The sequence below is a fragment of the Cebus imitator genome, unplaced genomic scaffold (assembly GCF_001604975.1).
Source record: "Cebus imitator isolate Cc_AM_T3 unplaced genomic scaffold, Cebus_imitator-1.0 Scaffold72, whole genome shotgun sequence".
Lineage (NCBI taxonomy): Eukaryota > Metazoa > Chordata > Mammalia > Primates > Cebidae > Cebus > Cebus imitator.
In genome coordinates, this window is record NW_016107387.1 from 787,301 (window position 1) to 801,861 (window position 14,561).

Sequence of the window (14,561 nt, forward strand, 5' to 3'; positions counted from 1 at the left end):
ATAAAAGGACAGATACTTGTTCCTAATTTTAAAATCTATATATTTCAAATTTGACTTTAACCATAATTTAAAGTGAATTCACAAATAAATAAAATACAGATCAAAGATGGATATTTATTTATTTAATGTTAAGTTTAGAAGACCTTTCTTAGGAAATATCATAAAGGAAAAGCAAAAGTCATAAAGAAAAACATTGATAGATTTAAAAATACTTAAAAAATCAAAACACCATAAAAAAGAAACAAGAAAGGATAAACCGGAATGTTTGCTACATAAAAGACAAGGGATAAATATCATTAATATAAAGAAAATGTTTGAAATCTAAGAAAAAACATCACAAAAAAATCTAAGAAAAAAATAATAGACAAAACATACATAACCAGAAAATATTTTTGAAAATCATATTCTTGATAAACATCTGAGAAATGCTCTAATTTAAAACATAAGTATTAAAATATTAAAAAATCATTTCCTTATGTGTACTGGATCCAATTTAAATATCATAATACAAAATGTTAATGAGTGCATGAGAAAATATATACTTTAATATACTGAAATAGAACCAAAATATTTAAAATAATATATTAAGAATCAAAGACAAAATATAAAGACCTTGATGGAAGTTTTGCAGTATGGCTCAAAGCCTTTAAAATACTCATGCATTCATTTCTACTTCAAGGAAATAATTCAACATGTGAATAAAAATGTTTGACTTTAGAAACAACCTAGGTATCCAATAATAAGGGATTCACCAAACACTTTATGGCATTTCATAAGATAAGATACCGCACAACAATTTAAAATAAAGTAGACGCGTAATTAATGACAAGAATGGTGTTCCTATTTATTCCAAAGTGCAAAAGGCATTTTGGAATAGTGCGTGCACAATATAATTTAATGTTATAAATAAGTGATTAACATAAAGCTCTGTGTAGAATGAGATTTGCATGGATGTATTTTTCAATGCTATATCTGAGCAGTGGGCGAGTAATTTTACTTTCTAGAATTTTGTGCTTCTCTGCATTTTCTAAGTTTTCTATAATGAACCTTCTTAACGTGTATAATTTTTAAAATTTTTGCTTAAGTTTACTTTTTTTAGAAGTCCATTTGGAAAGCAGCTATTTTCCAAACGGGCTGCTCCCCCTAGAGCCTACCATGTTTTGTTTTCCTGTGCTGAAAGAAGAGAGATTTTTGTTCGGTCACACAGATGTGAGCAGTCTGCAGCATTTCTGCTGTGATGGAGCCACCTAGCCCGCATGAAGTGCCTCATCTGGAAAGTTCAGCTCCTGACAGCCCCAGGCTTTTTTGGAATGGACGGCCTGTCTGCCGACCTTGTTTTTCTTCACCATGACTTAGCTCTAAGTCCCTGTGTGTTGGGCCCACCCTTTACATTTCAGGTCCCTGGACAAAAGCACAAATGAAGGCCCACATACCATATGTCTGAACATTTAAAAAGTTATAAATCAAGCTAATAAACTGCTAAATGAAATACAGTCTATTCTCCTATTTTGACAAATATTCCTTCCTAACAACAAAACAGAAAAATAGATTTAGATCTATTATTTTTCTATGTCTGAAAGTTGGCAAGTTCCCAAAAATGACTCAATTTAATTATTATTGCTCATTTGGGCATTCTGTTGATGGGCCAGCGATGTTGGGATGAGCAATAAAACAGACATATGCAGATTATGAACTACTATGTACTTACACAGTACAACTTATTTTTTATCCCTAATTTCAGTAAAATACTAATTTTGCTACAATCAAGATTTTTAATATTAATTTTATTCTACTGACAATAATGTTCTAAAGCAGAAGCTGAAAAGTGTTCTATGAAAAGGTCCAGATAGTGAATATTCTGTAGGCCACGTGATCTCTGTCACAAGTACCCAGTCCTGTGTTTGTGGTTCAAAAGCAGCCAGAGACGATACATTTTGTAAATATACGTGGCTTTATTTCAATAAAACTTTATCGACAAAAATAGCTGACCACCACTGCTATAAAATTCCAGAGCACTTTTATCTTCCTCAAAAGGAAACACCATATCTATTAAGCAATCACTCCCATTCCCCACTCCCCTCAGCCCTTGGCAACAACTAATCTGCTCTCTGTCACTTTAGATTTGCTTATTCTGAATGTGTCATATAAATAGGATTATGCATTTGAAAACATTAGCTGGGGTTGGCCTGTGGGCTTGATGACCCGGATCTAAAGGATTTTTGTGCAAGTATACAGATTTGAATATATTTTGACCAAAAATATGAATTAAAGTAAATGTAAAATTTAAGAAATGAAAGTTATTTCCATGCATATTTAAAAGTTGTCTTTATTTCTAAAATATTCCAAGTTATCTATCAAAAATCAAAGACAAACTATAGATTATAATAAATATAAAATTTTGAAGTAAAAGTTATTTTAAATTGACTTCTCATTAAGTGTTAAGTTGTAATTAAATCTCAAACATATTTACAAAATTAGAAATGTTCTCCATTCTAGCTTTCAACATCCAACTAGTTGCCAGTAGAAAGAATCAGTATCAGGCTTCAGCTGTTTCATCTAGACCTACATATTTATACATGTCAGAGATGGCATCATCTGCTTCATAATAAAATATGCCCCTCCACCTCCATGTGCAAATGTTGTAGTACCTCCATAATGTGTTAACATCATCAGAACCGTGAACTGGATTAGGAGAAGCAGAAAAATGAACACTCAGTAATACCAGGAAATGATACTTTTACTTCAAGAAGCTGTTTCATTCTTTCTGATAGGCAGCACTGGATAAGTTACTTAATTTGCATTTTTTCTCTTAGCTAACTACTTCCGTCACCCAAATCCCTCCCCAAACTGGAAGCAGTGTCTGTCTGCTGCAATGCAACCCCTGTATGTTCTCAGCATTTGGACTTTTTGTTTTGAAGACATAAGACAAGAGGTTTGCAGAAGCATTTCCCTGGGATTGAAATATGAGAGAGGGTATTCAGGGTTTCTGGTTGCACTAGGCTGATATCGTAGTGATGGTGTCTATAATAAGTTTTTGTGTGTAAGCAATTTGTGGGAACTTCCAAAATGTGGGACTTAACCAGAGCCCTTCTTGTCTCTGTCCCTACTGGGTGGATGGTTCTACTTCTTTGTAGTGGTACGTGGTACAGCTACACCGATGAGCTGTGTAAAATGTGTACTCAGGGATGGCTTCCCTAGTTTGTTTTGTCTGCATGCCTCATTTCATGATGACATCATTATTTTGGAGGTTTTATGGCATAAAAGCAATTAATAAGAGACTATTTTGAAAGTTTGTTTTGATCTATAAGAGACAAAATGTTTCTCTTTTTCTGCTGTTCAAAATCAAGGAAACGAGATATTCAAACCGGGTGAGAATGGTGAGTTTTAGAAAGAATCCAGCAGTCCAAGAACCCCAACCCCTGCCAAAATCACATCTACAAGTCACTTCTCCTGGTTCACACTTAAAAGACATACTGATTTAGCACTGACTCTGTGTCCAGAACCTAACAGGTAGAATAAAATAAACCGACAGAAAAATAGAGAATGAACAACAACAACAAAAAAGCCACCGTTGCCAAAATGTAACAAAGAGCCTTTCTAAAATTTTAGATTTATCCTCATCATGTTCCTTTCTCAGCGTCCCCACTCTCCTTATATTGTTGATTTCCAAGCAAGGAAAGCACATTTTCCCCGCTTATCTCCAGCCGCACATATGCAAAGACCCGATAATTCCAGGCTGATGAGAGCTCTGTTCCGAAGCAGCTGCCCACAGTTGCACAAAAGCCGATAGCACAGCTCTCAAACTAATCATTTATAAAACTCCTGTCAAGAGCCCAGATCAGCCTAGATGTGGTGTTTGCTGCGGCACCCACCGCAGAGCCAGGAGAGGGGCCTGCCCTTGGCCCAGGCTCTCCCCACTTTGAATAAGAATTCCATTCTCCTCTTCTAGATGCTGACCTTATACTGTGGTTATGAGAATCAGGTAGGCTGAAGTAAAGCCAGTTCTCCCTTTAATCGGGACTCAACATTTAATGTAACTTTCACAGTTCAGAAGCACTACAAGGGAATTCCACTCTCTCAAGATGAATTTTGTTTTTCAGGTGATCAAGCTCTGGGCACATTATATTTCCAGAATTAAGGCAGAATGATATAAGATAAAAAGAACAGTGAGCCAAGCTTCAGAAGATGCAGAATCTAAGCCTGGCTTTGTGTTCTTTTGGCTGAATGACTTAGGACAAGCTCCTTCTCAAACCTTTCAACAACCGTGAAATGAAGCAGCTGGATTAGGGGATTTCTAAGGTTTTTTTTCAGTTCTAATTTTTACTGGTGCTGCTTGGAAGAATCCAGTCTTTGCACTTTCCTGTCTCTGATAGATTCTAGATTCTTCTCTTTTTTCCTCCTATCCTCTTGGTCTTTTCTCTGTCTCCTTGTAACCAGTCGATCTCTCTCTGTCTGTCTGTCTCTCTCTCTCCCCCCTCTCTGTTTCACACACACACACACACACACACACACACACACACACACACACACAAATACACACACACTTCTGAGATTCTAAGTATTGATCCAACTTTAGATCCTAACTAAACTACATTTTAGTTTTGTGATGTGTTTGTCATCATTTTTATGGATACGTTAAGAATAATTCTTTAAGACATTTCCATTCTGACTGATTTTAGGTGGCCCCTCATTTTACTGAAATACACTAACTTTTTCATTCTTGTGCTTTTAATTTATCTCTATCTATTGTTCAGTTGAAATGAACCTTCAAGTTTGTTTGTTTCCCAGAGCTACATGGGTGTTAAGTGTTTTGAACCATTGCATATCTGAAACTGTCATTTTGATATATCATCAAATGAAATAAAATTTAGCTGACCATAAGGGTCTTTTTTCCTTTAAGCTCTCCTCCAATTTTGGCACTTAACTACTGCAGGCTAAAGCCAAACTCCCCATCTCCTCCTTCATTTGTCAGTAGCCTAGGTGTTGTGTTATTTGTTTCTCTTTCTGTTTAAATGCCAGGAAGTACTTCCTTATTCTGAAACTCTAAAAATTTGCTAGTATTTTCAAAGTGTGGATCTCTGCCAGGGCCAGGGCCAGGACCAGGACCAGGGTAAGGCAAGAGTGATACCTAGGTTTAAAAAAAAAATTAAAGAGATGCTTATTCTCAGAGTAGGAAATGTTACTTTTAGCTTGGTGCACAAAGGATGTTGGAAGTCCAGAGATGGCTGAACAGTGGGGAAGTAGGACATATCTCTACCTTTCCAGGTGGTTTCTTAGGTTCTGATCATCTTACAGATTCTGACATAATTAGGTTATTTGTGAACTTTAGTTTTCAATGTTGTAAGGTTATTTTTCGGGATATTATTTGATACTTTGATAGGACATTGAGAGAAGCACACCGGCTCCTAGGAGACAGAAACCACTTTAAAACAGAATTTGGGACAATGCATAACTGGGTTAGAAATGATATCTTACATCTTATGGAGACATGGTATCCCCCGATGAAATTAACATAGAAGGGGAGATCAGAGGGTGAAGCAATGAGCCTTATAAAATACTGGTTTATTTTTACTGTTTCTTTGAGTCAATGAAAGAGAAAATGTGTGGAATTGCTTGGGAAACTCTAAGATCTGACAGACACATAAAGGATTCTTACTTGAATTTATGTGTCCAAAACACTCTTACCCCTTGTCTTCCATGAAGACTCTTTGGTCTGACCTGACTACAGATGGGTTTGTCATCTTTCCATGAGGCTCCCCAAAACTAACGATCAGGAATCCTTGAATTTTCTCTCCTCCCCTAGAGCCCAGGGAACCTTGAGCTGTTTTCTTGAAGTAAGCTTTGATACATATTTTGTTATAAAGATTTGTGAGAATAAAAACTTATTTTTTTGTTCTCTTCTTTACCTGGTCATTAAAAGTTTTAGAAGGAGTCTGCTGTCAGTGGCACTGGTCAGTGTCTCAGCCTCTAACCCTGAGGTTTAGCTTATCTTGATGATGGTTTGGTTCTTAGAATTGCATATCCAGATTCGGTTAGCATGGGAGCCGGTTCAAAAACATAAGTCTTCCTCTCCCACAGAAGCCAATTCAAACAACAAGTAAAGGGAGTTTTCTTTCCAGCCTTGTAAGTCACGTTTTCGGTGGGGTTCCGCATAACAACAGCAGGAAAAGAAATATGGATGTGAGTGGGGCTCGGCCCTAGGGATGGCAAGCTGACAGCACAGAGAGTTTGCAGCAGTTTCCCCCGCTCCCAGACACACACCATCGAGGACCCACAGGAACTGCCTTCTCGCTATGGCCATGAAAAGAGCATGTTTTTCTAGCATGTTAGGCTGCCGGAGGCTTCCAAAAACAGACACACAGTTCTGTTTGGTTGTATAGACTTAAAAAAAAGTACACGTACATGGGCCAGATTTATTTATTCCTCAAGGTACATTACCTTTGCATTACAACTCAGGGATTTCCCTTTGCAGGATGTTCTTCCCTTGCAGAAGATAGCCTTTGAAATACATGTGATATATATTACCTGTTCGTAAGATTTCAGGGAGGGTGACTTGCATTCAGAGATGGATAGGTAAAGAATGCATTTAACACTCATATGTTTTGGCAGAATGTCAAAGACGGCCAGGAACATCAACCAAAAGAGTCACTCTGATGTTTCCTGGCTGTTTGAGAAGGTTGAAAGTATATGCTCTTCAGAGCTGGATGGACCTGGGTTTTCATTCTAGCCCTATTAGCAACTGTGTGTGTTGGATAAGTCACATTATCTTTCTGAGCCTGTTTCCCCATCTGTGACATTAAGGGAATAGTTTTAGCTTTTCGTTTTTGTTGTGAGACTCAAGAAATAATACATCAGACCTTGTTCTATGGTAAATGCTCAGTAAGTGTTTATTTCCTTCTGTCTTCATCATACTCTTCCTAAGGACCCTGAACTTGAATTTCTGGGTGCCCTGGATCTATTATTTTTAATGTAGTCCTGTCCATGAACTTCATCATCTGACTTGGACATTTTATTTCAAGGTGTCAGGCACAGAGGAAGCATAGGATAGACATTGGTCTCCTTCATCACATGCTTGCCTTGTGGAATATAGTGAGATCTCTCTGCTCACGGATTTCCTGGTCTTTCTGCTATCCCCAAGCCTTGATATGTCAAGTTAGCCTTCATTTGAACTAACCTCAGCGCTTTCTCTTGGCATCAGTTATTTGAACTGCATTCTTTCAGGCCTCATTGATTTTGAAATCAATTCTGTTGATGCAGAATTGCCCTGCGTAATTATTTAGACGAATCTCTTGATGTGATTGGTGGAGCCATACTTTGGAACACATCAGCGTGATGCTGTGCAGAGCTTTAAATATGACAAGTGAAAAATGAATTAAAGTCCTACTTCCTACATGGAATCTTTGAGGTGGAAGGTCTACAGACACTCAGGACAATGCGCTTTTTTTTATTTATGAAGAAATTGAGGCCAAGAGAACCAAAGTGATTTGCCCAAGATCACACAGCTTATTAATAGCAAAATAGAGGCTGAAATTCTTATTCCTAGTCCCGATTTTGAGTTTCCTATAAACTGATGTTGTCTTCATGGAGATACATGATCCATCTGTGTGATAGTTTAAAATAAAACTATTGCTCATTTATCTCTATTAGAATCCTCATGCAGAAATCCAAACTTTAAAAAAAGTAACTCCAACTCTACTGAAACAGAAATCCAAATTTCCTTTTCTAAGGGTGACAGGGGACCACATCCTTCTTCAAATAATTGTTTGCTTTAATTAAAACTTTTATTCATTCCCACTCTTTTTTTTGAAAATGCCTGCTTTGTTTCGGTAACAAATCAGCTGTCTAACCTCATCGATTATACTCTAAATATTTCTTTTGTCCTCAGCCACCCTGCATTTCCCACTTTCACCACCCTAATCCAAGCCTTTAGCTCCTCAAGCTTGAATTCTGTTGGAAGAGTCCCCAAAGTATTTAACCACCTGCAGTCTGTTCCTGCTGCAAACCTGCACACTGCTTCGGATTTAATATATCACAGACATTAATCAAATCGTCATCTTTTCAGTCTAATTTCATACAGCTCCCCAATTCAAGCAGACCCATTTCTTCATCTCATCTGTATTCAATTCAGGATTTAGTTATTTCGGGATCTTCACAGCTACCTTCTGGATAACTCTCGCAGGGTCCCGTGTTTTTCATCTGTTGAATTCGTTCCATCGGAGTCATCGTCTGTATATTATTTTTGTGGTCCCCTTTGGCTGCTGACTTTCTCTTATCTGCTGCAATAGAAAGAGCCTTGTACTAGGCATTTGAGGACCACCCATCAGCTCCCATACACTGACTGTGAAGACTTCAGCATACTGCTCAGCCTCTCTGAATCTCAGCTTCGTTGTTAGAAAAATGAGGGAATGTAATTATCCTACCCTATCTCTTTTTTGTCTGTGTAAGAGTTAGCTGAAAAAGTCGTTTGCCAAAATGTTTGGCGAATATAACTTATTCTTCAGTTCTCTCTTTTCTGAGTTGACACTTTGAAACACATTCTCCAGGATACACTGCACACACTGCGCTCACAGTAGCCCATGTGAGGGGCAGCTGCTGTCTTGTCATTTACATGGGGTGAAGGAGAAGTGGTCTTGGAGAGGACGCCTGACTTCTGGGTATGTGAGCGTCACTCCTATTCCTTTGTGATCTGAATTTACACAAATTGGAGATATAGTGGGCTTCGCAAATAACCTTTTTTTTTAAAAAAAATCATGATTTCTTAAAGCATTATGGGATATTGGTCCATTTATTTTTTATAAGCATAGTAAAATCTTTATTCAAGTGCACCATAAATATAAAAAAGGACACAAATCATGAGATACAGCTCAATAAATTTTCACAAAGTGGATATGATTGTGTGACCAGCACCCAGGTCGTGAACTGGGACTTTTTTTTCAGCCTGGAAGTCTCTCCCATGCCCTCTTCTAGACACCTATTCCCCTAAGGGTAACCATTATTTTGACATTGAATGGGATAGATGCATTCGGCCTGTTTAAGAACATTTTGAATAAAGGAAATCATACAGTGTTTACATTTTCGTGACTGGCTCTGTTTGTTGACATTGTGATGTTCACCCACAAGTTTTTGTTGTTGTTGTTTGTTTTTGGAGACAGAGTCTCACGCTGTCGCCCAGGCTGGAGTGCAATGGCGCAGTCTTGGCTTACTGCAACCTCTGCCCCCCCGGGTTCAAGCGATTCTTCTGCCTCAGCCTCCTGAGTAGCTATGATTACAGGAGCACCCACCATACCCTGCTAATTTGTGTAGTTTTAGTAAACACGGGGTTTCACCATATTGGTTAGGCTGGTCTCAAACTCCTGACATCATGATCCATCTGCCTCAGACTCCCTGGGATTACAGGTGTGAACCACAGCAGCCAGCCCACACCCAGGTTTTATGTCATTCATGCTGTGTGCTTTTTAGGATCTCACTGTGTATCTACGTGCATCTATTTTGGGTGGACATTTGGAGAGCTTGAATTGGGGACTGTTAGGGTTGTCTGTGAATATTTGTGAACTGTCTTTTGGAGAACATATGTATGATTTCCATTGACTATAGCCCTGACCATGAAATGGCTGGGTCACAGTGAATGCACTTGTTTGGTAGATAGTACCAAACAGTTTTCTCAAGTCACCGTGCCAGTTTACTCTTTAACCACCAAGGTGCCAGTTCCACATTCTCACCTAAATTCAGATTTCTCTGTGGTTTTTATTCTAAATGATCAGTAGGTGTGTTATAGTATAGTATTGTGTTTTAATTTACATTTTCCTGATGACCAATGAAGTTCAGTGCCTTTTCGTGTGTTTATTGATTATTTAGATAATTTTTATTTATTTATTTTCCATTTTATTTTTAGCTGGTATCTAATAATTGTATATATTTATGGGACATAGAGTGATATTTCAATACTTAAATGCAATGTAATAACCAAATCAGGGTAATTAGCATATCCATCACCTCAAACATTACTTGGTAGTGTTGTGAGCATTCAAAAATCTTCTCTTCTAGCTTGTTGAAAATATACACGAAATTGCTGTTAACCATACTCACCCTACAGTGCTACAGAACACTGAAACTTATTCTTCATATCTAGATGTAATTTTGTGGATACTGTCTTTTGTTTAAAGTGCTTACTCTAGTTTTTTGCCCATTTTTCTTCTATGCTGTCAAGTTACTTTTACTTATTGATTTATAGGAGCTCTTTATATATCATGGATATGACTCTTGTTGATATACTGTATTTTAAGTGGTTTTTTAAATATAATCCTGAGGCTTGCCTTTTTGCTAACTTAATGGTATCATTTGATGAACAGAAGTCCCTATTTTAATATAGCAAGTCTTTTTTTTTCTTTTTACAATTTACTTCCCACACTACACTGCTGTATGTCATTTTTTTCATTATAGTTATTCCTTTAAGAAATTAACAAAACTTTACCTCCTTCAAAATCATGAAGATATTCTAGGTTTCCTTCCAAAAGTTTACTGTTTCGCTACTTATATCTTCAGGCAATCTGGAATTAATTTTTCCTAAATAGTTAGCAGCAATGCCAAGATTTGTTTTTCCATATAAATAGAAAGTTGACCAAACAACATTGATTAAAAATAAAATGGGGAAGGGTAGCAGGGTAATTGTTTTTTTGGAAGAAGTACTTCCAGACAAGGCTGGTAGCAGTTCCAGAGGGAGGGTGAAGAAGCCAAAAGATAACATGAGGGCTGTGGGAATTCAGGACAAATGGCCCAAATTAATAAGAAGAGTGAGGCACACAAGGGAAGTTCTTTTTATTCTGTCTTGCACATATTTGGATGCACCATGCGTCTGCGTTGTGGAGTGTCATGGAGGGCTCTTCCCTGATCATAGAGGTGGCAGTGGTGCAGCCCATGCTAGAGTGCTAGCCTTGCCTCTTGGACCATCATTGAGGCATAGCCGTGGAAGCCGGTCTGTCCCCTCACTGTCCCCACTGTGGCAGTGAGAAAGTCCTCTGGGTCATTTTAGTACTCCCACTACTAACTACTGACTTGGCTGAGAACTTGGATAGAAAACAAAAGACAACTTAGCATGTCTGTCGTGGTTCCTGCTTGGCCATAACATTTCTGTCACCCCAGACAGACAGCAGCTCTAACAACCCTAGACCCCGAGAACCTTACCCAGTGTGACAGATCAGATCCAGAATGGAATTCTCAGCACAGTGGAGGAGGGCATGATGCTTGGGCCAGATAGAAGTATTGCCAAGCAGTTTCCTTCCTGGCACAACTGTACCTATGTCATGGAAGGAAATGAAATCCCCTTAAAAACTGAGCCCATCTCTCTCACACCATATAAGATAATAAACCAGGCTGCATCCTTCTAAATAATGTAGCCAGCTCATGGTCTTCAAGCCAGGCATCCTCACCGTCTGAATGAAAAATGGGCAGGCGTGTCAGGAACATGGCAAAGAGCTGTAACTCTCTGGACCCTTTGTTAGCTGCACTAAGTGGGGCTCTCCTAGAAGCTGGGAGTTCAGAACACTGGGTATCACATTCTTAAAAAGAGTGCTTCCATGTATTCTCTGTAGTAATAATGGCCATGTTGGCACTTCATGAGGTTTGCCTGAAGACAGAACCGGTAAGAAGGGATATGAGAAATTCAACTTCATGATGGGAGGCGTAGGTCCTAGGAGAACTGACTTTGCAAGCTAAGTCATGTAGACCATTCCAACCTCCTCTTTAAACAGTGAACAAGGTTTGGAGAACCTTTGAACCTTGGCTTGATTTTTCTGGTAAGGTGAATAAACTCAGCCTAGAGATGTCAAATTACTAGCCAGTGATCACGCGGCAGGCAGTAGGCATGGACCACAAACCTCATTTTTTGATTTGAGATCAGCTGCACAAAAATCTCATAAATTCTTGTATTTCCCTTTTAGCAAAACCACAGCCTCCTTCGGTAGTACCTTGTTCTAATGTTTAATTAGCCACAAAGCAAAAATACTCTTGTCTAATTTCTATCAGTGCCACTAAAATGTTTGTCCTCTCAAGTTCTTTTTTAAAAAATTGTAGTACAATACACGTAACATAAAATTTACCATTTGAACCATTGTTAGGTCCAGTAGTGGTATGTACATACACATTGTTATGCAATCAATCTCCAGAACTCTCACAACACTAAACTTCATACCTACTGAACAATAACTCTCTGTTCCTCTTGCCCACAACCCCTGGAAACCACCATTCTACTTTCTGTCTCAATGAATTTGAGTACCCTAGATACATAAGCGGACTCATAGAGTATTTGTCTTTTTGTGACTGGATTATTTCACTTGGCATAACGTCCTCAAGGTTCACCCATGTTACAGGGTATGTCAGAATTTCTGAATAGTATTCCATTGTATGCATAAACCACATTTTGTTTATCCATTCATCTGTAAATAGACCCTTGGATTGCTTCCACCTTTTGGCTATTGTGAATTCTCTTTGAGTTCTATGGAGAGAAGAGCAATTGTGTATAATCTACCTTGTAATATAGTTCTTAATTTGCTTGCGAAATTTCTTCTTATCTTTGCCTCCCACAGGAAAAAACAAATACACTTCTCCAGTTTTTCCTTGTAATGTTGGTCTCTACCCATTTCCTCATCCTCATACCTACTATACATGTCTCCAAATCCTGTTCATTATTTAAAGGAGTGATTGGAATGGTCTACACGATTTAGCTTGGAAAGTAAGTTCTCCTAGGACCTACGCCTCCCATCGTGCAGTTGAATTTCTCATATCCCTTCTCACTGCTTCTGTCTTCAGGCAGACCTCATGGGATTACTCACTGCACGCACCTTTGCGCTCCTGTAGCCTGCCCTGTATTTCTATAGACCTGTAATACTGGAAGAGAGCTTTCACTACCCATCCCAGGCCCCAACTTATACACAAAGCACAGTCATACTATCAGGTTGGTGCAAAAGTAATTGCAGTTTTGTCAATAATTGCAGAAGCCACAATTACTTTTGCACCAACATAATATGTACCTTACTCAGGTAAAGAAGAATGATTCTCAAGTTCTAGACACTTTGAAATGCAGTATTCCAACATACACATGGCTTTTGTTTTATGTGATAATGTGGTGCTTTGTTGAACATTAAAATCCAGTAAGATTTGCAGTAAGAAAATGTCTGAAAAATGTTTTACCCCATTCATTGACTTTTTTGAAAAACAAATATTTAAAGATTGCAATTTAAAGAATTCTGTTGTGAGTCCTGTTACAAAGCAGCCATTTTCTACAAGGTGTGGATTTATTTAGACTCTCGTTTCTTTTTGCAGAAAGAAGCTTGCAGGTAGCTTTTAGTTAAGCCCAACTCCCGACTCCCACCCCATACGAAATCAGTCAGTTTTCCTCATCCTGCAGATGACAGAAATGAATGTGTTTTTCTTTTGCAATTCTATTTTAGCTGTTTCCTCTTCAAACTCCTTTTATGTTGGATGGCTCTTTTCCCTAATCTATTGAGATTATTTAAAATATGGTGGTTTTTTTTTTCTTTTTTACTGGTTTTAGCAGTGTTTCCTCTGGTCCAGCGCAATGTATAGTCTCAATATCTGTGAAAGTCTCCTGCAACAATTCGCTGCCCAGCCCCACCCACAATCCTCCTTTCCCACAGGCCAATCAGAAGCTCCTGAGTGAAGTATTTATTATGCTATCTCTATTTTACTGGTCAAAATTGAGTGAAGTATTATACTATCTCTATTTTACTGGTCAAATTTGGAAATAAAGTAGTTGAAAGTGAAAGATATATAGAAAAAAAAGAGACAGCAATGCTGGCTTTTTCAAAAAAATAAATAAAATCAATAGATACTCTTTTTTATCACTTCAGTATAGTTGATGATTGCTTTTCAAGCCCAAAACTTTTCCACATATTTGATTAAATTTCCTTCACTGAGAAATTTCAACCATCTGTGGGTAGATCTCCTGGCTCATCTTAGACAAACGTAACGTAAGCTTTTATATTTGGCTGGTCTAGACAACTTTTCTGTTCCACAGAAGGAGTCACAAAGGAATGAGTTCTGTGCATTCATGTCACACAGTGGAATCTGCGTCACATAGGTGGTTATGGTAATGTGTATGTCTCCTTTGTGTCAACAACAAACTCTCTGGTCTTCGCTTACTCTTCCCCAGAACTTAAGGTCTATCTAAGAGGTGGATAATTAGGTATATTAAAAGTTATTTTGAAAAAGGAAGTTCACATTTATTTTAAGAATTAGAAAAAACTCAGAGGCCAGGCATGGTGGCTCACACCTGTAATCTCAGCACTTTGAGAGGCCGAGGTGGGTGGATCACGAGGTCAAGAGATCGAGATCATCCTGGCCAACATGGTGAAACCCCATCGCTACTAAAATATAAAAATTAGTTGGGCGTGGTGGCACACATCTGTACTCCCAGCTACTTGGGAAGCTGAGGCAGGAGAATTGCTTGAACCCTGGAGGCAGAGGCGGAGGTGGCAGTGTGCCAAGATCGTGCCACTGCACTCCAGCCTGGTGCCTGGTGACAGAGCAAGACTCTGCCTCAAAAA

General features: G+C 38.3%; 1 protein-coding gene across 1 annotated transcript in view; it reads left to right on the forward strand.

Annotated features, from left to right (window-relative positions):
- Positions 1-14,561, forward strand: part of HS3ST3A1 (heparan sulfate-glucosamine 3-sulfotransferase 3A1) — a 104,681-nt gene that overhangs the window by 84,878 nt on the left and 5,242 nt on the right. The gene's annotated exons all lie outside the window — the stretch shown is intronic.